Source organism: Pristis pectinata, chromosome 30, assembly GCF_009764475.1.
Source record: "Pristis pectinata isolate sPriPec2 chromosome 30, sPriPec2.1.pri, whole genome shotgun sequence".
NCBI classification, from domain to species: domain Eukaryota; kingdom Metazoa; phylum Chordata; class Chondrichthyes; order Rhinopristiformes; family Pristidae; genus Pristis; species Pristis pectinata.
The window spans coordinates 12,086,064-12,111,010 of NC_067434.1; the positions used below are offsets into that span (position 1 = coordinate 12,086,064).

Genomic DNA, 24,947 nt, shown 5'->3' on the forward strand with positions numbered 1-24,947 from the left:
CCAATTCGGACTGAAACGAGGAGAAATTTCTTCACTCAGTGGGTGGTGAGTCTTTGGACTTCTTGAACCTCTAGGCCTGCAAAAGCTCACTTATTGACATTGAGTTTGGTTAAAGCAAAGATGGATTTCTGCACATTGAAGGACAGAGCATTATCTTGATGAATGGCGGAGCAGGTTCCAAGGGCCAAATTTGTTATCTTCTATTGTTCTGCTGTTCTCATTAACCAGGCTTACAAAGTCATGAGATGAAGAGAGAGAGAGGTGCACAGCAAGATTTGAAACCTCTGATGTGTGTTGACTTGTCACTGTGTTTAGTTGTTGTCTACAGTTAGACTGCCGTCAATGCATCTGTGCCCTTGTGCCTTACTGGAGATTACACTGTCCTCGCTGTTAACACACAGGTCCTCATGTATTGACTTTTCCCCGTCTGTGTCCTAACCCCTTTGGAATATTTTACTTTGCTCAAGTAACCCCTGTGTTGTTTCCCTTTGTAAGGGCTGCTCAGTGCCGACTCGGTGGGCTGAAGTGCTTGTTTCCATGCTCTGTGACTCTGTGAATCCATGGCTCAGAGTTTCTGAAAGTGGAACTGAGCAAAGGCTGAGGAAGTTGTGACTGCTTGAAGAAGGGATGTTGAGGCAATTTGGAAGTTGGTAATTAGTTTATTATCGTCACATGTGAAAATTTTGCATGACATCCAGGCAGATCGTTCCAAACATGCGTAAGTACATTAAGGTAGTACAAAGGGAAAAGCAATAACAGAGTTAAGAATGCAGAGTGCAAAATATAGTGCATAATGATTGAAGTTTTTATGGTTATGAGTGAAACCTTGTTAACTTCTCCTTGTGGCAAAAGGTTCCAGCCCCTGGGAACACAGATTAACAACACTGGGAGGAGACAGGATGTCAAAGGGAACAATTTTACCAATAGTGTGTTGAAGTTACGAGGCGAGAAGCAGGAGACTGCCATAAATGTGTCCGGTGTATATTCGCCAGGATGGCACAGGGGATGGGAAATGTTCTGAATTGAAATACTAGATATATTAGTTAGAGTATAAGGAATGAACTGACATTTAATGAAGTATTTTAAAGGGTCTTAATAAATAAAACAGGATTGTTTCCTCTGGGTATGAACGTAGTGATGGACAGCAATCAACTCCAAAGTGATACCAGGAGTGAAGAAAGGTTAAGAGGAATTTCCATTCCCAGGGGGTTGCTGAAGTGAGGAATGTATTGCCACGGGGCATAGTTTAAGCAGAGACAATTGCATAGTTGAAGGAAAATTTAATCATTATCTAACTGATGCCAAGGGAGCCTTTAGCTCAGCGCTCTTCAGGGCTACAAGCCAGCTTCCTCCGAGAGTCAGACAGCGAGTCAGCTAGTTGTTCTTTCTAACACAACCTGATAGAGAGTCAAAGTTAGCAACATAGCGGAGGACATGAGGTGGAGCAGGTAAATATTTTTGAACACCTTTTCCCTTTATCAAAAAACATCAGCCATGATTGAATGACGGAGCAGACTCAATGGGCTGAATGGCCTAATTCTGCTCCTATATCTTATGGTCTTTATCCTGCCCATCTCACTCTGGCCTTCCTGTGATTTCTTTGATTTCATCATCTTCCTTCCTCTGGGCAGCAGGGAAGTGCTGGAATATGGATTCCAAGAAAACCTGTTCGTCATATTTAGTTTACAAACAAAATAAATCTCATTGGGGCCACTCCCTCCAACAACCTTTTCCTGAAATAAGGCAAGTATCAACATAAAGGAAGGGCAGTTGAGATTGTATTTGGATGGAATCCACTGTGCAAAATTGGTGTTTTATTTCCCTGATTGGAATTGCAATAAGTGGGTTCGAATTATCAACAAATTCTCTACTTAACATGTCTAATTTATAGAAAATCTCCCAGCAGTATATCATTCGTTACTGTGAGAGACAAGTTTTAAAACAGAAAAAAAATAATTAATTCCCAAATGGCTAATAAAAATTTTCAATAAAATTGAGCAAAGATGCCTTCCATTTTATATTAAAAACTGCCTGGGTCTTGTTCATTGGAATATTAGAAAATGCACCAAATTACATGTCAAGAATCAGAACTCCCTGTGGAGTCTTGAAAATAAATCTTTTTCCTTCATAATTTGTACGTCTTCTTACTTTCATCAATTATACAAGGACATAAAATTATAAGCGGCTTCCCCCTGTTGTTTTGTTCAGTTTATAGCTTTTGTTTTGAAGCTGTTGGTCATCCCTTGCTAGTTTTCAGCTTTAGGCAACTAGAAGCTAATTCTCATGCCCCTACTGAGTTGAACATCAACCATCTCTGCAGAGCCAAAGGATAGATCCAGGGACTGAAAGCAAAAAAAACCCTGCAGGTCCTGAAAATTGTGATAAAAGTACAGAAAATGCTGCACTTGCTCAGCAGGTCAGGCAGTATCTGTGGGGCAAGATCTGTTTTTCCTTGCCTGACCAGCTGGAAAGTTATCCTGGTCCATGGCTGTCCCTAAATGTAATGAGCAGCACAGTCAGGCAAAACATATCAGGAGGTAAATAATCTGTTGGTGCTTTATTTGATGTTTGTTCTTCATTCATATTTTTGTAACAAATGGCTAGAATTGAATTATTTATACCCCAGACAGCCTTTGAGATTTTCCTTGTTTCTCAACTGTTGGGGTTCAAAGTATCTCTTTGCCTGGATTCTGAAGCAGGATTATGGAAGGTTACAGGGACATCTTAACGATCTGAACACTTCTAAATTATCAGGGAGAGTAACTGTTGGAGGATTATTTCCAGTTGGTAGATCGGCCGTATATTACGAGTTTGCATCAGACACACGAAGGAGAAGGTCAAAAGCACTTTCTTGTGCAGAAGCTTTTTAGAATATGGAACTCATTACCAAGGGGACACATTAAAGTCATCAACCACAGCACAGTTTAATGCGAAGTAGATAAACATTTGATGGAATATATTGAAGGGTAAAGGAAGAGGGCAGAGAAACATAATTAGAGGAAAGAGGTCCAGTGGGAGGAACCAGTGCAAGCAATGTAGGCCTAGAAGGCATCCTTTTATGTGCTCCTTTAACTATGTGATCTAATTACCATTGTAAAAGCAGTTGGGGACAATTGTAGTTCATCCTGCTGCCACTTTAAGTTTTTGGAGTTGTTTAAATCTGTAACCTTTTGTTTAACAGAAATAAGTAGAACTAGGTGCAATGCTGGAATGATAGGGCTATACAGTGCTGGTACACTGGTGCTGCTACTGCTTCCTTAGAGCTCCAGCACCTGGGTTCAATCCTGACCCCAAGAGCCCCTGAGTTTGTATTTGCTCCTCGTGACCGTGTGGGTTTCCTCCAGATGCTCTGGTTTCCTCCCACATCTGAACGATGTGCTGGTTGGTGGGTTAATTAGGCACTATAGATTACCTCCAGTGAAAATGGACAGTGGTAGCATCAGAATTGGGGTTAATGGGCATGTAACAGAGAATAAGTTACTGGGACACAAGTGAAGGAATATGATTAATAGAATTGCTCTGAGAGCCAGCATAGACAAGGGGCCAAATGGTGACCTCCTAATTCAAATGGAAATATGAAATAATATCAACTCAATAATGTTAAATTCTCCTTCTGTTCAACAAACAGAGGTCTCACTCATCATCTCTGTATAGATTGATTTACACCAACGTGCTGGTGAAAACATAATGTTGAAACTCAACACGTCACCAAGAGCTCAAAGATAACACGGTAGAGCCATAGATAGGGTAGGAAGGAAGAAACCTTTCCACATAACAGAGGTATCTGAAACTGAATGGTATAGTCTAAGGTAAGGAGTAAGAGGTTTAGAGGAGATCCGAGGAAGAATGTTGTCACCCAAGGGGTGGTTGGAATCTGGAATGTGCTGCCTGAACTGGTGGTGGAGGCAGGTACTCTTGCAACATTTAAAAAGTAGCTAGACAAGCACTTAAATCATCAAGGCAATGGACTAAGTTCTGATAAATGGGATTCATACAGATGGATACTTGATGGTTGTCATGGTCATCGTGGCCTAACAGACCTGTTTCTGTGCTGAATGATTCTATGATAATTGGAACACAGAAAGAAGCAGGGCTTTCTGTACCAAAGATAGAGATCCCACTCATACTCATATACAAAATGAAGCGTGATCAGAGGAAGACCTCACTGGTCTGGATCTAGAGGAGATGCATTGCACCTGCCCAGTCCCAGATCTGGAGAAAGGAAGAATGGTTCACATCTAGCTGTAGCTCGGACTACCAGCAGGGAACACGGAGAGCTCTAACTTGTACCCACGGTAGAATAGGTTTATCCCATGTCGCCAGAGGGCAGCACCGAAAGGACATTAAAAATCTCCTATTTGTATAGTTACCCTACCATGAAAAGTCCACTTGGTCATGCCTCCTGGGTAAATGGTTTGCATAAATGAAGTACTTTACTGAAAATCTGGTGTAGTAAATTAATCTGAGTTGATTAAGAAGATAGATCACAGTGAGGTCAGATAATAGCGATCAAAGCAATGATAGCAAATTGAATTGGTGGGTTATTGGGCCATTTCCTAATTATCGGTGGGCCGAAGCAGCTCGTTATCCAACATTCTGTATACAGTTTCAAATGCGTGCAATGAATATTCAAAGCCTTGCAGTAATTGCTGGGTTGTATCTTGATTATCAGCTGCTGAGAGGAGCTTTATAATTACAGTGGATGAAAGAGGTCCAATAAAACACTTTGAAGGCTATGTTACCCACACCTTCTACAATAACCATGCCATTGTTTAATAAAAGAATGCAATGCAAGATTGACTATTGTTAAAGATGTGACTTGCACCAATGAGAAGAACGGCAGTGCCATTTTGTTCAGCTTGGAAATAAAGGCTTAAATGTGGCAAAAATATTATCCCAGAAGGACTCACTATAAAGGTATGAAGTAACTGTGAAATCTATCATCCAGACATTGCAGTTGGTAATATCCAGTGGAAGGATCCTCAGCAAGTTTATTTCACTTTACTCCTTGCCAGTGGGTTTTGCCAGTAGCAAACAGGCTTCAGGAACCGTTTCTCCACCATCACCCCCCTGGAGTGTGCCATGAGTCCTAAGGGGAGGGCAGGGTCTGAACCCATTTGGGTTTATTTTCCTGACCAGATGATCAACGCCACTGGCAAATCATCTGGCTGCTGGGATGCTCCAAGGGGCTGAGGATAAAGCCTGGGCAGTGATGAGAAAGAATCCATGTGTGGTCCTTCCAACATGTTCAGATCCTCAGCCTCATCACAAACTGCCGATGAGGCTGTAGCAGGGAAGGGATCGACACTACCTCCTGCTGGAATGCCCATTCGCACAGGTGTGGAGAAGGTCGCGCTGCTGTCCGCCCCTGGTTTATCCTCAATAAGAATAACACTGTGCTGTACCTGTGGTTGTTGGAATATTATTAGCTCAGTGAGCGAGGTCCTGAGGTCCACCTGAAACCCACTCATTCAACCACAGGAACTATCCACAGCCCAGTTTTGCTGTCCCCCACCCAAAGTTCCAAGAGCATGTGCTGTGGCACATGAGGCGTGACCTGCACAGTGGAACAACGGGAAAGGCTGCTGTGTAGTGCCAACCCTGCAAACAATGTGCAAGAGATCACAGCCGACTGCCCGGATATTGGTTGTTCCATTTCTGCAGCACTGAAATGTGTGAGTGGCTTGTCTGTGCTGAGTAGGTCCCCTTTGTGGAGACCTCACTCTCAGCTACCAATGACTGTGTAGCAGAGCCCCCATGTTACTTCCTTATGCAGCAACCAACATGGTTCCCAGTGGATGCACTCTGAGTGTAACTCAGCTGCCACATTTTGCCATACAGCAAGTATAGCAGAGCCAAAGGCACACTCCCCATGGCAATAACATGTGTAACAGCTGTCATGGAGAGGGGATGGGAGGGGCAGGAGAGGGGGAGAGAGACAGGGACAAACACATAGAAAGAGAGAGAAACAGAGACACAGACAGACACAGGGACAGACACAGAGTCACAGAGAGAGACAGAGATCGAGAGACAGGGGCAGAGAGAGAAAAACAGAGAGACAGGGACAGACACAGAGTGAAAGAGAGAGACAGACAAACACAGGGACAGACACAGAGTCACAGAGAGAGACAGAGAGACAGGGACAGAGACAGAGAGAGACACAGACAGACACAAAGTCAGATACTGTGTCAGAGAGAGAGACGGAGACAGAGACAGGGACAGAGAGAGAAACAGAGAGACAGGGACAGACACAGTCAAAGAGACAGACAGACAGACACAGGGACAGACACAGAGGCAGAGGGAGACAGATAGACACAGGGACAGACACAGTCAAAGAGACAGACAGACAGACACAGGGACAGACACAGAGGCAGAGGGAGACAGACAGACACAGGGACAGACACAGTCAAAGAGACAGACAGACAGACACAGGGACAGACACAGAGTCAGAGAGAGACAGACAGACACAGGGACAGACACAGAGGCAGAGGGAGACAGAGACCTACATCCAGAAATGCTTGCTGTTGCAGTAACTTTCAGGAGGGAATTACCATGTGCTGGGTGGTCAGGAGATCCATGAGGTGACCATCAAAAACAAGGCAGGCGATGGCTGAAGTCCCATTTCTAGGAGTGGCACAACCCCAGATAGGAGGAAATGTCAGGACCTCACAAGATACTTCAGTAGGATCATCTTCATGGTAATATAGTGGTTACGTTATTGGACTATCGCTGATCTAGAGATATAAGTTCAAATCCCACCATGGCAACTGGGAAATTTACAATCAAGTAATTAAATAAATCTGGAGTTAAACATAAAGACATTCTCAGCAACAGTAACAATGAAGCTACCTGATTGTCTAAAAAACCTATTTGCTTCCCTAATGTCCTTCAGTGAAGGAAATCTGGCATCCTTCCCCAGTCCGGCACAAATCTAACTCCTGACCCACTCCTGTGTTCGGGGCAATCAGGTGAGACAATAAGTTCTGACATTGCCAGTGATCTCCACATTTTATGAATAAATTTGAAAATAATTGCTTTTTAGTAGAAGTTTATTCTGAGAGAAATGGCTGCTTCAAACGTGTGCAGGAGAGGATATTGTGATAATCATTGACCAGGAATGCAGGGGTAGGTTTATAAATATACGATTTGACCATGTCCATACAAACTCCCTTTAGTTTATGATGTCCGGAGAACAATGAAGGCATTGTTGGGTACATTGTCATCCCTCATTTGTGAGGGTGCAGCTAGAATGCGTTTGTCTGGATGGCAATAGACGAGGAAGGATTAGGCTGGCTGATGCTTCTATAGAATGAGGGATTTTGCTTCTACCTCTCACCTTCTTTGCCTACTTTGAAAACTTGTTTTACTTCCAACTTGTCCCAGGTCTGATGAAAACTGATCAGCCTGAAATGCCAATGTCCTCCTCGCTGACCTTCCACCACCTACTCTTTGTCCAAATCCCTGCTGCACTTATGTGAACTCTCACCATCCAGTTCACCCAGCATTTCAGTGTTTGATGACCAGCTCCATCTCTGGTGTCACCTTTTCCTCCGTCTGGTAACCGCCGTCTCTAACACCTGCACCCCTCTAATTCTGGTCTTGTGGTCCTCCTGAACTTAATCTCTCTGAAACTAGCAGTTGTGCCTTCAGCTCCCATGGTCCTCAGTTCTAGAATTCCCTTCCTAAGCCTCTCCACCTCTCTAATTCCCTTTCTTTAAAACTCTCCTCAATCCTATCTTTTTAACTAAGTTTTTGCTCAGCTACTGTAATATCTTAGTATCATAAAGTCATACAGTACAGAAAACAGGTTCTTCAGCCCAGCAAGTCTACACTGACCATCAAGCACCCATTTACACTAATCCTAAACTAATCCCATTTTATTCTCCTCACATTCCCCTCAGCTCCCCCCCCCCCCCCCCCCAGATTCTACCACTGATCTGTACATTATGAGCAATTTATAGCGGCCGATTAATCTACCAATTTGCCTGCTTTTGGAATGTGGGAGGAAACTAGAGTATCCAGGGGGAAACCCACACAGTCACAGGGAGAATGTGCAAACTCCACACAGACAGCACCGGAGGTCTGGATTGAACCTGGAGCTGTGAGACTGCAGCTCTTCTGGTCTCACCACTGTGTCACCTTCTAAGTCGCTCATCATTCGATGATGTTCCCATGGGACCTGTGTTTTAAATAGAACTTGTTGTTGTTATGTTACTAGTGATTGACATTGTGTTTCTCCTGTTCAAAGGAATCACTGTGTTGTGAGACAGTTCCATGCGCTAATGCTCAACTGATCTGTTTGTGTCAGTTTAACAAGACTGGCTTCTCTCTTCATAATAAAATTCAGTAAAACACTGATGGCTCAAAACCTTTTTACTGCAGTCAGGGCATGGTGTTCCTGATGCTGATGGGTTGAGTGCAGCCTGTACACTTCATCATCTCTTGCGCTTCCACTGAGACACCCATTGGATATCTGTTGTATTGCAGGTGAAAGTCACATTGGATTGCAAATAGATGCCCTGCAGATTTATTATCTGGCATTTTTATATCACTGTTTCCTTCATATCTGGTTCTTTATAATATTCTAATAGCCAAGGACTACTGAATGCTATGATACTAAGAATTATCCTGTATCTCTGGAACTTTACCAATGAACTTTTATCAGTCTGATGACTGTGACATCTAGCGTTGATTTTTCACACAATTCCGGCTTAACCCCTGGATATGATCAAAGGTAATTTTAACTTTAAGAAAATTTCTCTTCAAATGTCTCTTGTATTAGCACTGGGGCTGCTTTGGCTTCAAAACACTTTCAGGATAAGTTTTAATTTATTCTCTGCTGAACTGGAGATGTATTGTAAAAAAATTCCCTTGCAATGAATACAAGTCTTTAGTGAATTTCTTAGCAAAGCTGTAGCTTTGACTTTTCACACAGATGTTAACATCTGGACAGAACTGGTGATCAAATCCATTGATTTTAAAATATGTCAGCTAACAACATATTGTGATATTTATAAAGATAATGCTTGAATAGCTCTTCGCTCCTCAATTTACAATGGCAATAGGATTTGATAATTTGATATTTGGGATTTACCTGAGAATGCAATGTTGAAAGGATAAGAAGAATACTCTATCCATCCAATTTCTCCTTAATAGTGTCTGTAGAGTTCAAGCTGGTAATTATTCTCAACAGGGTGGTAGTTTAGTGCTGTTTTAACCTTTTAGAGAAATAAGATGATTTTCAAATATTGGAAAATATATTGTGCTGGTGGATACTGCTCTTGGTAAAAGAATTGTCAGCCTTCGTCTTGTAGAATTTTCATCTGTCAAATAGTGGTAGGTTCTACTGATCCAGTCTGGAGATTTAATGATACAGTCCTGGCTGACATTATGGTGCTTTACTGAGGGAATAGTGCTCTGTTGGGGGTGGGGCATTTTGTTTAGTTGAGACATTAAAGCAAGGGTCCATCTGCTCTCCCACATGAATTGGAAAGACCCCATGCCGCATTGCATTGAAAAGCAGTGATAGTAGGGGTAATAGGGGTAGTAGGATTCTGCCCCAATAGTAAATGAGACAGTACTGTGTATAAAGTATAAGAGAGCCCAGAATTCTTTATAATGCATGTTACAAGCCCAGCAGAAGAATAGGTCAATATGGATGGGGTTGGAGAATGAACCAGAGCAGGTGTAAAGGGTGCCAATGAAAGAGCGTTGTGGCAAGAATGACCTCATTTCAATTAAACTTAGATATTATTGAAAAGGCTGATGGCCAGGAGTCAAAGTCTTCCATAAGGTAATGTCAAATTTACCGGGCTAAGGCACAATTTGGAAAAAAGTGTACTGGAAATGGCTACTTAAAGGTAAATTGAACATAGAACATAGAACATAGAACAGTACAGCACAATACAGGCCCTTTGGCCCACAATGTTGTGCCGACCTTTAAACCTCACCTAAGACTATCTAACACCTTCCTCCCACATATCCCTCTATTTTAAATTCCTCCATATGCCTATCTAGTAATCTCTTGAATTTGACCAATGTACCTGCCTCCGCCAGCACACCAGGCAGCGCATTCCATGCCCCAACCACTCTCTGGGTAAAAAACCTTCCTCTGATATCTCCCTTGAACTTCCCACCCATTACTTGAAAGTCATGCCCTCTTGTATTGAGCATTGGTGCCCTGGGAAAGAGGCGCTGGCTGTCCACTCTATCTATTCCTCTTAATATTTTGTACACCTCTATCATGTCTCCTCTCATCCTCCTTCTCTCCAAAGAGTAAAGCCCTAGCTCCCTTAGTCTCTCTTCATACTGCATACTCATAATTGATGTCTGAAAAACAGACATTCAAGGAAGAGATGGTGAAGAGCCAATATGTCCCTTCTCGAAAATAGTGGAGTCCCAAATCCAGACACCCTCCTCCCCCACCACAGAGGGTCCTACAATCAAAAACATTGCAAAGCTGCTGCAAGCTCAGTGCTGCAGGGACCATAGAGGAGGATAACAAGAGAAAAGCCATGTTTTCAACAAAAGTAGGAAGATAAACATAGATGGAATGTAAAGATAAGGTATCTTTATTAGTCACATGTACATCGAAGCACACAATGAAAGGCATCTTTTGTGTAGAGTGTTCTGGGGGCAGCCCTCAAGTGTCGCCACACTTCTGGCGCCAACATAGCATGCCCACAGCTTCCTAACCCGTACGTCTTTGGAATGTGGGAGGAAACCGGAGCACCTATAGGAAACCCAGGCAGACACGGGAGAATGTACAAGCTCCTTACAGACAGCGGCCAGAATTGAACCAGGGTCGCTGGTGCTGTAAAGCGTTACGATAACCACTACACTACCGTCAAGGAAAGCATCTTTAAAAGTGGATAAATTGTCAGGCCCAGATAAAATAAATCTCAGTTTCTCAAGTGAAGCAGGGGAGGGAAAATCAGAAGTTTATCACTATTTTTCAATCCTTTTTGCCACAGGCATGTGGGTGGAGGATGGGTGAGTTTTTAATTTGGTGCATTTGTTTAAGAAATGGAGAAAAGAATAAGCTGATTAAAGGCCAGTCAATCCAACATGCGTAACCTTTTAGAAATAATTCTGATGGAGAGTATAAGTGAACGTTAGAAAAGTACAGATTAATCAATAATGGCATGGATTTGTTAAAATATATTTGTTTTCTGAGGAGAAAGCATAGGGATTATGGGTTGTGCCTTTGATGTGGTTTTTATGGATTTTAACAAGGTACCTGACAAGATTTCACGTGGTAGATTAATCAGAAAAGTCCATGGCATCCAAGGAAAAATGTTGCATTGAATCCAAAATTGGTTTAGTGGCTGCAAACTAAGCATTGTGGTCGATAGATATTTTGTCGTCTGGAAGGTCACGTGCAGTAAGTCATCACAGAGCTCAGTGATTGGTCCCTTATATTACCAAATTGGATTTGAATGTAGGAGCTTAAGATGTTTGAGAATGATGCCCATCTTGGTTATGTAGGTGAAAGTGAGGAAGGAAGTTTAGAGTGCAGGAAGGTATCAATGCGCCAGTTAGATGGGCAACAAGGAGAATTCAGTCCACTGAAATGTGAGCTAATGTATTTGTGAGTGAAGACAAGGCAAGGAAAGACTGAAAAATATAGAGGATCAAGGAGGAACTCTGGCGTGGATGTCCACTGATTGCTGACAGTAGCAGGACAGGTAGATGAGGAGTGTATGAAAGCACACTGGATACTTCATCATGTGAGACTTGAACCAAAAGTGCAAGGAAATCACATTGCTAGTTAGCCCACAGTTAAAGTTCTGGTTACAACTCAATAAGGATGTGATAGCATTAGAGAGGGCATTTAAGGGGGTGTTATCTGGCCTAGAGATTCTTATTTATAACAAGAGATTGACTAGGCTGCATTGTTTCTCATGGAACAAAGGGGGCTGAGATAAGTGTCAGGTAGCTGCAGTGTAAATTGCTTCCAAGATTACGGACTGTGGTACAGACACACAGCTGGCACATCTGACTACCCACTACTTCCCTGGACTAAGCAATAACTCCATGGTGATTCCAATTCTCTCTGAACTGAGAGACTGGGCACACTGACACCTCAGCTTTACGTCAGCCATTGCTGATGTAAACCTGAGGGACCAGTGTATCAGAAAGCTGTCAGGGCTTCCTGGAGCAGGCTTGAATGCTCAGTGACGTTCAAAGCAGTGAATGTACTTTTAAATAATTAAAATAATAAATGTTATTTAAAAATAAAGCATTAAATGATAAATTTACTTTAAAACATGCAACATGATTACAATAAGTATAAAAAAGACAAGGTACGCAGCTTCCCTTATCTTTTTAACAAAGGGAAACTCATTTGTTTCAGTTGGATCACTGACCATCATTCAAAAGGTAAGTGAGCCATTAGCTCACCATCATTGTGATCTGCATCTGTAAGACTGCACAAACCTCAGAAAGCCCCAAAGACTATGGCGAAAGCAAAATTCTCTACGTTCACTGGAAAAACATGTCCTGATTATATTTACTATTTTGTGAATGATGTATATTTTTGAAAAAAAAGAGCAAAATACTGCAATGCTGGAAGCTGAAAATAAAAAGAGAAAATGCTGGAAATGTCCTTTTCTAATGTAAGGTGATCGACCTGAAATGTCAGTCCTTTAAGTCTCCATAGATACTGCTGATCATTTCTCATTTTAACTTTACATTTATTGGACACTGGTCACAAACTCAGGTGGTCCTAAACACTTTATAATGAGGTACTTTTGAAGTACATTGGGAAATAGGAAGCAAAAACAGACCCTGCCCCTGGGCAGCCTCAACTGTTTGCGATGTCCAAGGTTGTCTCTGGATGTCTCTGTTTGCACTTCCTGTTAGTATCGTGTCTTGTCACCACTCGCAGACAGCTGCATCTTACAGAATGGTCAGTCAGAAAGATCTCAAGGACACTGAGAGCTGTGTGACTGGCAAGGGTATTTGCAACCAGAAGGATCCTGCAAGACATGGTGCAGATCAAGGAAGGCCCTGTCCATTAATTTGGAAGCATTTGAACATCCGAAAACATGAATTAGGAACACGAGTAGACCTCTAGGCCAGAGGTTTTCAACCTGTGGCCAGGGGTCCGTGGCGGGTTGCCAGGGGGTCCGCGAGCAAGCCAAGAAAAAAATGGAAAAGCGACCTGTTACAAAGATGTAGCTTACTTGCTTGCTCCAGCTTTCCACTATTCAGAAAATCGGCCCTATCTATTCTATCTGTTATAGGCGACAGTCTTGGAGACTTAGACAGTGTTCCCTTCTGGTAAGCTGCTGCTTAATTTAAGATTTGTGTAGTCAGAGTAGTCAGTAGTGTTCACTACTCACTACTATTCTGTCGTGCACTGTAGTGTTAGTGAGACTGAGTGCCATTGTTGGTGTGCCTTAATAATATTGCTTACTTACCGTGCATTTACGCCACAGTGACGTCACTGTTAAACGAAAAGTGCGCAAGCGTGTAAATTTTAGATTAGTTTTGATAATTTTGTTTATCAGTAATAGTAATTGAACTGTCCAGCATGTATTGCTGAGTATGGAGAAATTTCTGAAGAGAAAAGCTGACCAGAAACCGGAAGATTCTGATGACGAAGGGGATAAGGGTGACCAAAAGAGAAAACGACGCAAGTACGATCCAGAATACATTTCATATGGCTTCATCGCAGTGGGGACAAATGCGGACCAACCTCTCTGTGTTGTGTGTTTGCAAACACTGTCCAACGATGCAATGAAACCAGCAAAATTGAAGTGCCATTTGACAACAGTGCATCCAGATATTGCCAGTAAGCCGAAGGAATATTTTGAGAGGCAAAAGGAGCTATACCTCAAGCAGAAAGGCAAAATGACAGCCTGTGCCACTGTAAATGAGAAGGCCCTTCGCGCATCATATTTGGTAGCATTACGAATAGCACGTTCCAGAAAGCCTCACACAATTGGAGAAGAGCTTATATTGCCTGCAGCAGTAGATATGTGCAAAGTTGTACTGGGAGAAGAATCCAGTCAAAAACTGAAAGCCATTCCACTGTCTGATAACACAGTAAGCAGAAGAATTGGTGATATGGCGGAAGATATACAGAGCCAGCTGATAGCACGTCTTCAGCAAGTCAGATTTGCGATTCAGCTCGATGAAAGTACTGATGTTGCCAGTGCTGCGCAGTTGTTGGTTTATGTTCAATATTGCTGGGAAGGAGAGGCTTTGGAAGACTTTTTGTTTTACAAGGCGCTCCCAGGGCGTACAACCGGTGAAGAACTTTTCCGTGTGCTTGACACTTTTTTTGTACAATCGGTATTGGAGTGGACACAGTGTATTGGAGTATGCACGGATGGTGCTGCCGCAATGATGGGCCGGAAGTCGGGTCTAGTCGCACAAATGAAAGAAGTAGCTCCACGTGTAGCAGCAACCCACTGCATGATTCACTGTGATGCTTTGGCTGCAAAGGATATGGATGAAAATCTCACAGATATGTTTTCCACGTGCATTAAAATCGTTAACTTTATCAAAGCCAGGCCGCTCAACCATCATTTGTTTGAAAACATATGCCGTGAAATGGAAGCCGAGCATAAGCATTTGTTGCTACATACAGAAGTCAGATGACTGTCATGAGGCCGCATTGTGCAGCGTGTATATGAATTGCGAGATGAACTGCTCAGTCTTCTAAATGAGCATAACGGATCATTGGCACAGTTCTTGACAGATGAGACGTGGGTTGCCAGATTAGCTTATCTTGCAGATATTTTCAACATTTTGAACAGCTTAAATCTATCATTGCAAGGACCTGGTTCAAATGTTCTGAAAACGCATGACAAAATCAATGCCTTCCAGAAAAAACTCCGTATCTGGAAGGGAAGATGCGAGCAAAGCATCTATGATATGTTTCCGTTGCTGGCTGACTTTCTGACGGTGAACGAGACTAAGACAGAGGCCATTGCGAGCACCGTTTTGAACCATATTCAACAGCTGTCACATTATTTCCATGAGTATTTTGGCAACGATAACATAAGCATGTTTGATTGGATTCAAAATCAGTTTGAATGCATGCTTACTGATTTAACTGGACGTGAACAAGAAGAATTGGCTGAACTGTCACCTGACAGGACTTTGCGCTTGCAGTTCAACCGAATGTCACTGTTGTCATTCTGGATAGCATGTTCCCAGGAGCATCCACTGCTGTCCAGCAAAGCCATCAATGTTCTGTTACCATTTGTAACCACTTACTTGTGCGAAATAGCATTTTCTGCAGTCACTGCCATGAAAACCAAATACAGATGAAGACTGAATATTGAGGATGGCATACGCGTGTGTTTGTCGCACACACCACCACGTTTGGACAAACTCTGCAGTGCAAAACAGGCACAACCTTCACATTGAGCTGAACACTGAAAGACATGGCTGGTAATTATCGGTAATTGTAATAGTCACTATTTCAATAGGGCCTATGTGCAGTAATTTAAGTGTTGTATGCATGAATTATCGATTGTTTGATTTTGTGGGCTTTGGGGGTCCGCCATCTAACAAGGACATGTTCTGGGGGTCCGCAGCATGAAAAAGGTTGAAAACCACTGCTCTAGGCCCCTCAAACCTGATCTGCCATTCAGTAAGATTGTGGCTGTCTGAATGCAGCCTCAATGCTGCATTCCTACCTCCCATGGTAGCCTTTCACCCCTTGCTGACCAAGTATTTAACACCCTTTAAAGGTGTTCAAAGATTCTGCTTCCACCACCCTTTGAGGAGGAGGGCTCCAAAAATTTATGAACTTCTGACAAAGATATCTCACTTCATTTCTGTCTTAAATAGGCAACCACTTGTGCTTAAATAGCCAATTTTCTTCTGGATTCTCCTACAAGAGAAAAAAATTCTCTCCATCGAACCTGTCAAGACCCTCAGAATCTTAAATGTCACCTCTCATTCTTCTAAAGCACAGAGGAGTCTGTTCAGCCCAATTTCCTGTTCAGATCTTTGAATGAACTGTACAAATAATCCCATTCTGCTGCTCTGTCCCCATCCATTCAAAGTTTTTCAGCTTCCAAGTACTTATTTGAAAAGTACTTTAAATCTGCTTCCACCAGCCTTTCAGGCAGTATATTTTAGATTAAAATGACTCACTACATAAAATAATTCCTCCTCATCTTGTCCTTGGGTCTTGTTAGATTTATCAGGAAAGGTTTCTACACTTCAGCATCATTTGCTGCACGTAAAATGGTTTGAGTTCAGGCCAAGTACAAAAATTGCACTGAGAGCTTGGCTTGGTGCAGTGATGCAAGGCAACCTTTATGGGCATATTCATGATGCTGCTGAAGGAAGTAGGCTGAGCATGCCCTTCCATCTGAGTCATCAATTATGAGCAATGGTTTCCTGTGGATGCCCATGGTGCTCAAACCGCAGTGTGTATAAAGGTGGGGAAAGATTAAGCTGTATCCTTTCATGGCACTGCATCTCTTTGTTGCTTGAGTTTATTTCTGTGTTCCTTTAATTCCAGACTGTGGCTTGATGCACCAGCTCTCTGAAACTGGCCATTGAGCCACTCCCACTTGTCGCTCGATTTTTAGCTCTCTCTGAAGGTGACAGGTGTCACTTGGACTTCTAAGTTTACCGTGGGGCAGAGATTCACTGGAGGCAGGGTTGGAGCAGGCTGCAACGTCATTGCATGTGGCAAAGGAACTAACAGATTGGCCCTGCAGACATCAGCCACTGTAGGGACAGGCCATTCAGAAGCAAACTGTGCGAGCACTTTCCCATTCATGGCTTCTGTAATGGTGCCAACATCAGTAACTGAATTAAGATATTGTTGCAGATACCACGGGGTATTTTACTTATATTTGCACAGGGGTGCATGAGTGTGCCAACAGAGGAATGCTGCCCCTTATGTTCATTAAACATGTTAATGACGTGCACATGTAACCTATTGTATGTAATGCATGTGCCAGCTAAAAGGATCAAGTTTAAATTCCTGCACAGACATCTATGCTGGTTAAAATCAAGTGTTTTAAATAATAATTATTATTAGCCTAGTAGTGGTTTGGTTGTTACACTTATGGCAAAGTACTTACTTTGTAGCTGTAGCATATGTCAACCATTTAAACAAAGATAAAAATAAATTTTAAGGGGAAAGTGCAGTGTAATGGAACAAACATTATGGCCACAGGCCCAGATAGAGAGGATGTTTTCATTAGAAGGAGAATCTAGGACCAGAGGGCACAGCCTGAGAATAAAGGGACGTCCCTTTAAAACTGAGATGAGGAGGAATTTCTTCAGCCAGAGGGGGGTGAATCTGTGGAATCCATTGCCACAGAGGGCTGTGGAGGCCAAGTCATTGGGTATATTTAAGGCTGAGATTGATGGGTTCTTGATTGGTAAGGGGGTTAAGGGTTATGGGGAGAAGGCGGGAGACTGAGGTTGAAATAAAAAATCAGCCATGATTGAATGGTGAAGCAGACTCGATGGGCTGAATGACCTAATTCTTCTCCTATATCTTATGGTCTCTTTTAGGAAGATTGCACAGTCTTAGTGGGATAAATGGGAAGAAACAAGAGAATAACAAGGATTCCCATTTGTAAAGAGTCTTTAACAAAAATAAAATTTCCCAAAGGGCTTCATACGAGTGCTGTCAAGCGCAATTTGACATCTTGGGCAGGATGCAAAACACTAGTAAAAGGAATACCTTGAAGGAAGTAGAGATCAGAGAGGCATCTTCCCATTCAGCCTGTGCAGACTTACTAAAAGAGCTACTATGCTGGGTCTGTTTCTGTGCTCAAAATTCTTTTAATCTGTTCAAAACAGAGGTAGCACAATGGCACAGCAGTTAGCACTGCTGCCTCACAGTTCCAGGTACCTGAGTTCGATCCTGATCACCAGTGCATGGAGTCTGCGCATTTTCTCCCACATCCCCAACACGTGCTGGTAGGTTAATTGGCAACTATAAATTACCCCTTAGGTTAGTGGCAAAAAGAGTCATGCGAATGTGGGAGAGAATAATTTAGAAATTTAGAAATAATTTAGAATTTAGGAAAGCTTTAGAAGGTTATGGGCCAAACGCTGGCAAGTGGGACTTGCTTGGAGGGCCATTTTGGTCGGCATGGACCAGTTGGGCTGAAGGGCCTGTTTCCATGCTGTATGACTCTATGATTCTATGACTCTATAACCACCCATTTACACTAATCCTACATTAATCCCGTTGTATTCTCCATATCTTCTCAGTAGCCCTTGCTCCCCTCTAGATTCTACCACTCACATCCACATTAGGGGCGATTTACACTGGTCAATTAACCTACTAACCCTCACATCTGTGTGACGTGAGAGGAAGCCAGAGCACCCAGAGGAAACCCATGCAGTCAGAGGGAGAATGTGCAAACTCCAGACAGACAGCACCAGAGGTTAGGATTGAACCCGGGCCTCTGGTGCTGTGGGGCAGTGGCTCTACCAGCTGCGTCACTCATTGTTTCTGTCTGGGATTTGATAAATGCCTTCTTTGTCCATTGAAAAATATGATCCTCGAATCTAAATGTCTCCCTAATAATCAGTTGAATGACGACGCTCAGCTTTGCTGGCTGTGCCTGTATTTATGTCTCTTGATACTAAAAACTGGGCTTTTCCTAATGAATGTGGAGTTGCATATTTGAACTCATTGCTCTCAGATTAGCATCAAACACAAACAAGACTGGAGCATCTGACAGAGATGTAAAACTGGTTCTTCTGGTTCAAATATGAAATAAAAACAGAAATTGCTGGAAACACTCAGCAGATCAGGCAGCATCTGTGGAAAGAGAAAGAGATAATGCTTTGGGTTAGAAGGTCTTCAATGTGAAACGTTAACTTTGTTTCTCTTTCCACTGATGCTTCCTGACCTGCTGAGTGTTTCCATAAATTTCTGTTTTTATTTAGAATTCCAGCATTTTTATATCTTTTTTTGATTTTCAAATCAGACATGTCGTTTTGGTGGAGGTGAAGCAAAGTCTGGGAGGAACTCTTCCAAAGTACTGCCAATTCACAATTGGAAATATCATTCGGAGAAGAATGTCTATTTGAGATTCTTCAAACGTTGCCAGGTTTTCTTGGCAACTTAGGAAAATGGCTCAGTTTTAGATATTTCTTGTCAGGCAACTTCCTTCTCCTTTTCTTCCTCTCAGTAAATTCTTCTCACTCTGTAGCCAGATTTCTTGACATTACTTCAATCCCTGCCCTTTACAAAATGTACATTGAATGGACAATGGAGCTGAACTGTGTAGGGAAATTAAGCATTCCTCCTCTATGAACTTGCATTTGAAGGAATGCACCCTCATGGAAGATGAATGCTTTATTGCAGTTTCTCTAGACACAAGTAGCAGTGAGACAAAGAGCGATAGGACAAGAACATAAGAAATAGGAGCAGGAGTAGGTCAACTGGTCTGTTGAACCTGCTCCGCCATTCATTAAGATCATGGCTGATCTGGCCGTGGACTCAGATCCACCTCCCTGCTTTTTCCCCATAGCCCTTAATTCCCCTACTATGCAAAGATCTATTTATCTGTGTCTTAAATATATTTAATGAGGGAGCCTCCACTGCTTCCCTGGGCAGAGAATTCCACAGATTCACCACTCTCTGGAAAAAGCAGTTTCTTTTCATCTCTGTCCTAAATCTATTCCCCCAAATCTTGAGGCTATGTCCCCTAGTTCTAGTCTCACCTACCAGTGGAAACAACCTTCCTGCCTGTATCTTATCTATCCTTTTCATAATCTTATATGTTTTTTATAAGATCCCCTCTCATTCTTCTGAATTCCAGCGAGTATAGTCCCAGGCAACTCAATCTCTCCCATAGTCTAAACACTTCATCTCCGGAATCAACCTGGTGAACCTCCTCTGCACTGCTTCCAAAACCAGTATATCTTACCTCCGGTAAGTAGACCAGAAATGCACGCAGTACTCCAGATGAGGCCTCACCAGTACCCTGTACAGTTGTGGCATAACCTCCCTGCTCTTAAATTCAAACCCTCTGGCAATGAAGGCCAACATTCCATTTGCCTTCTTGATAACCTGTTGCACCTGCAAACCAACCTTTTTCGACTCATGAACAAGCACTCCCAAGTCCCTCTGCACAACAGCATGCTGCAATCTTTCACTATTTAAATAATAATCTGATCTTTTATTTTCCTTCCAAAGTGGATGACCTCACATTTATCAACATTGTACTCCATCTGCCGGACCCTTGCCTATTCACTTAACCTATCTATATCTCTCTGCAGACTCTCTGCATTCTCTGCATAATTTGCTTTTCCACTCAATTTAGCATCATCAGCAAACTTAGATATGCTACACTCAGCCCCCTCTTCCAAATTATTTATGTATATCGTGAACAGTTGTGGGCCCAGAACCGATCCCTGCAGCATCCCGCTCACCACTGATTGCCAACCAGACAAATGTCCATTTATCCCAACTCTCTGCCTTCTATTGGTTAACCAATCCTCTATCCATGCTAATATATTACTCCCAACTCCATGCATCCTTACCTTATGGATGAGTCTTTTACGCAGCACCTTAACGAATGCCTTCTGGAAGTCCAAATATACAACATCCACCTGTTCCTCTCTATCTATTGTGCTCAGTATATCCTTAAAGAACTCCAGTAAGTTTGTCAAACAGGACCTGCCCTTCCTGAATCCATGCTGTGTGTGCCTGATGGAACTACTTCTAACCAGATGTCTTGCTATTTCTTCCTTAGTGATAGCTTCAAATAGAGAGATAGAGAGAGATGAGAAGAGATAGATATATAGATAGATAGAAGAGATAGAAATAAAGAAGTTGTCTTTTGTCGATGTTTTCCACTCCTGTGAGTCTCTCTATGTGAGTCAAGATTTCCATTCAGTTCTATGATTGTTCTCAGGATGTGGGTGAAATGAACAAGCCTGCTTTAATAACCCATCCCAAGTCGTCTATGCTGCAATTACTTTTACAGCCTCTTCAAAAGGCATTAAGATTCAATCAGGTACTGTGGAGTAGAACTCACATAGATTCTCTCTGTCTTTATTGTCCAACCCATTAATTACCAGATTTATCAAACTGGCTTTCACAATTTGCCTCAGAAGTCCTGCGTCATTGAACGATTGAGAAGTCAGGAGTCCCTGCGCAGCCTGGAGTGGTGTAATTGAGCCTGAACGCTTCAATCAAAGGGCATGGGGCTCTTACAGATAAAAAAATAGCACTGATAATGCAGAGCTATGGAACCATTCACAGGATATTCAGTTATTCTCCCAGTCTCCCTCTATCCATTCAAGGAAAGGTATGAACATTGGTATAAGAGGCACGATCGTGTCTAAAGATGTAGTTGATGAAAGGAATGCATTTGCAGATGCTGTAGAATTGAAATAAGGAAAGAGGAAGATGCGATCGTGCATCCAGCCCCCAGTGGTTGCACTTCAGTGCTTCTCTGTGTCTGGTTGTTTTTGATATCTAGATATAAATAGTAAAGCGTTTTTTGTTTAACCTAGAGGTACTGAAATACAGTGAGAATGAAAGTCTGGGAAAGAATTTCAAACCCCATTAATTTTCAATGAGGCTCAGCTACCATTGCTTAGGTTCTCATCTACTAATGTGACTTGGCAAAGTTCAGTGTTATTACTGGCTTGTTTCCGCAGTTCAGGTAGAGCTGACAGACGTTCTGTTAATATCTGTTGTTAAACATGCTGAGAACCCATGGGCATTCTCTTTTCATCAAAGGCCCAAATATATTACTTTATAAAATGGACAGTTAGATTACACTTAACATTCCATTAAAGAAAATAAGGAACTAATCTGAAGAGCACCATGTTCTTTGATGTGCTTTGCTTTAATGTTTTCCCATTTTTTGAAGTCTGAACTAAAGTAGCTTTTGATTAGATGTGGTCCCTGTTCGGTATGTGGATTTGTTCTGGTTTGATTTCCATTTCTTCACTTTTGTCAGTGGAGATGTCATGTAACCCTTTGAGAAATTGAATGTAGTTTGTTTTCAAAATGATTTTTTGCCTGAAATTATCTAAGAAAGATGTATCAATGCTCATTTCCATCAGATGATAGATGTTGGTGAGTTACAGATAAACAACCAGTTGCATTTGGAAAGGACAGCTGTCTGATGTTTTGACCAGAATGACAAATGTCCTTTCCAAATGTCCTTTCCTTCCGTGTCACTATATGACAGGCCTTGCACTGGGGAAGGTCTTTACTCACATGAAGTCTGTTTACATGGGGAGTAGTATGGGTGTTGATCGTGAAGGACTTCAGGAAAGAGAGACCCACAGCAGAGCTGGTAGGTCAGGCATGGGAGGCAGGATGATCAGTAAGTGGAGGAAGAAGGGTTAATAGGATCAGGAGGTTGACTGCGTGAGTGGGCTGTAGACAGGGAGATAAATGTTGGGTAGCACAATGCATGTCTGTGTTTTCCACGTACCAGCACATAGGGTGCTCCTAGAATAAAAATGACAAACCATGCAACTCACAGGAAGCCCACTGATTTCCATTATGTTTTACTTGTCTTTGAAATCGAATTATGCAGTGACCAAAAATGTGGTGCTGCACATTGTAATTTCAAGACAAGTCCACTATAGTGTCATACAGCACAGAAACAGGCCCTTCAGACCAACTTGTCCACGTCGACCATCAATTACCCATCTACACCAATCCCATTATCAGCACTAGGTCTGTCACCCACTCTGCCTCGGCAACTCAAGTGTTCATCCAGATACTTGTCGAATGCTGTGAGAGTACTCACTTCCACCATTCAGGTAGTGCATTCAGATTTGAACTACTCTCTGGATGAAAAAAAATTCTTCCCCCGATTCCCTCCAGACTTCTTCCCACTTAACTTAAACATGAGCCGTCTAATATTTGACACCTCTGTTGAGTGGAAAAATTTCCAACTATCTGCCTGGTCTGTGTCCCTCATAATATTGTGTATGTCAATCAGCTCTCCCATTCGGCTTCCTCCGCTCCAGGGAAAACAAACCCAGCCTTTCTATTCTCTCCTCATAACTGAAATGCTTCATCACATACAACGTCCTGGTGAAGATAAGTACATTGGGCTTTGTCAAAATAGTGGACAGCATCCAACCTCCTGGTGAATCTCCTCTGGACCCTCTCCAGTGCAATCACATCCTTCCTGCAGTGTGGCAACCAGAAATGCACATGGTCCTCTGCCTGTGGCCTAAGCAGTGTCTTATGAGGCTTACCATAACCTCCCTGCTCTTATATTCTGCACCCCAGATAATGAGGGCTGGTATCCCACATGCCGTCTTCACTTTCTTATCTACCTGTGCTCCCACCTGTGGACTTGGACATCAAGTTTGCCCTGTATTCCCTTGGGCCCTACCATTCATTGTGTATGCCCAACCCTTGTGAGTCCTCCCAGCATCTGCCATTGCTCTCCCCATTTTACCAACTGTGACCTAAGATCATCCCTCCTATCAACAACACCACCAATTTTCATGTCATCTGCAAACTTACTGATCATACCTCCAACATTCATATCCAACTCATTAATGTATATAACAAACAGTAAGTCCCAGCACTGATCCCTGTGGTACACCACTGGTCACAGTCCTGAGTGGGTTGCATTAAGTGAATTTCAAAGACAGCTTCCTGGAACTGTCAGACCCATGGATCCATACCAGCTACAGTGTAAACTATTGCAATGATTTTGTTGTTTAATAAAAATGCTGTAAATTGGCTGGTCAGCTGTGATATGTGAAATGGTGATATAAATGCTTTATCCATGATGTGACTCAATTTGCTCCTTTTAAAGCTCGCAGAAGATGCTTTGTGGGCTGTTGATGGTCCTGCCAGTACAGAAACCATGATTCATAAGCTAAGCCGTTTGATTTGGTGGAAAGCATAAGTGACCTAAATATACTGGAGCAGATCCTAGAATTAAAATGGACAGCTGGGTGCAGCAGGAGGTAAATGAGCAAAAGGTTGAGGCTGATGGCAAAAGGGACTGTAACTCAGGTTCACAAATGGTGGTAGAAGGGGGAAATAATAGAACTGGTCCAAATCTGGGGAAAAGAGCCAAAAATTCATGGCCATCATATAGACAGTGAATGGTCAGAGACAGAAGCAAGAACTGATCCCAAAGTTTATCACAGACTGAAAATAAAGATATTATCTGCGCAATATATTGCATTAAAAATATAATCGGTTACTTAGAGGTTTGGGAACACATTTTTTTCTTTTATATTAACCCTTTCCTGCTTTCAGCTTGAGGGAATTCAATGTAATTTGGTTTACCATTGAGTGACTGATAAATGTACTGCAGTGATTATTGTGCTGACACTTTAGAACTTTTATCACCACATTTGTAAATGTTAAATTTTAAAATCTATACAAATGCAATGTTTGAAAAATGTCTCCTCTTGTTTATTGTCTTTTATTTTGCACATCCTCCCCTCTTCTCACCATCCCCATTCCTATCTTCTGATTCACTCAGGTCAGTATGAGAATGCAGGTATGTAACATAACAAATAGAAGCAGGAGTAGGCAATGCTGATCTTTTGCCAAAATACTACTTTCTACAATACTTCTCTCACACTTGATACCATTAATATCTAAAAATCTATCAAACTTTGATTTAAATATACTCAGCAAATGAGGCTCCACAACCTATTTGGTTGAGAATTTTGAAGCTTCACCATCTTCTGGCTGAATAAATTTCTTTTCATCCTTGTTCTGAATGGCCAAATGTTAATTTTGAGACTACAATCCTTGGTTCTAAACACCACAGGCAGAATAAACACTAATTCCACATCTATCCTGTCAGAATTTTGTATGTTTCTCAATTTCACTCTTCTAAACCAAAAACATACAGACCCAATCTGCTTAACCTTTCCTCATACAGCATACCCACCATCCTAGTAGTCAATCTGTTGAACCTTCAAAACACTGCTACTCTTGCAAGTATATCTGTCCTTAGTTGCAAGATCAGACCAGTTCACAA

General features: G+C 42.2%; 1 protein-coding gene across 1 annotated transcript in view; it reads left to right on the forward strand.

Moving 5' to 3' along the window:
* The window catches only part of LOC127584632 (glutamate receptor ionotropic, delta-1-like), a 634,847-nt gene that overhangs the window by 479,355 nt on the left and 130,545 nt on the right, over positions 1–24,947 (forward strand). The window lies entirely within an intron of this gene.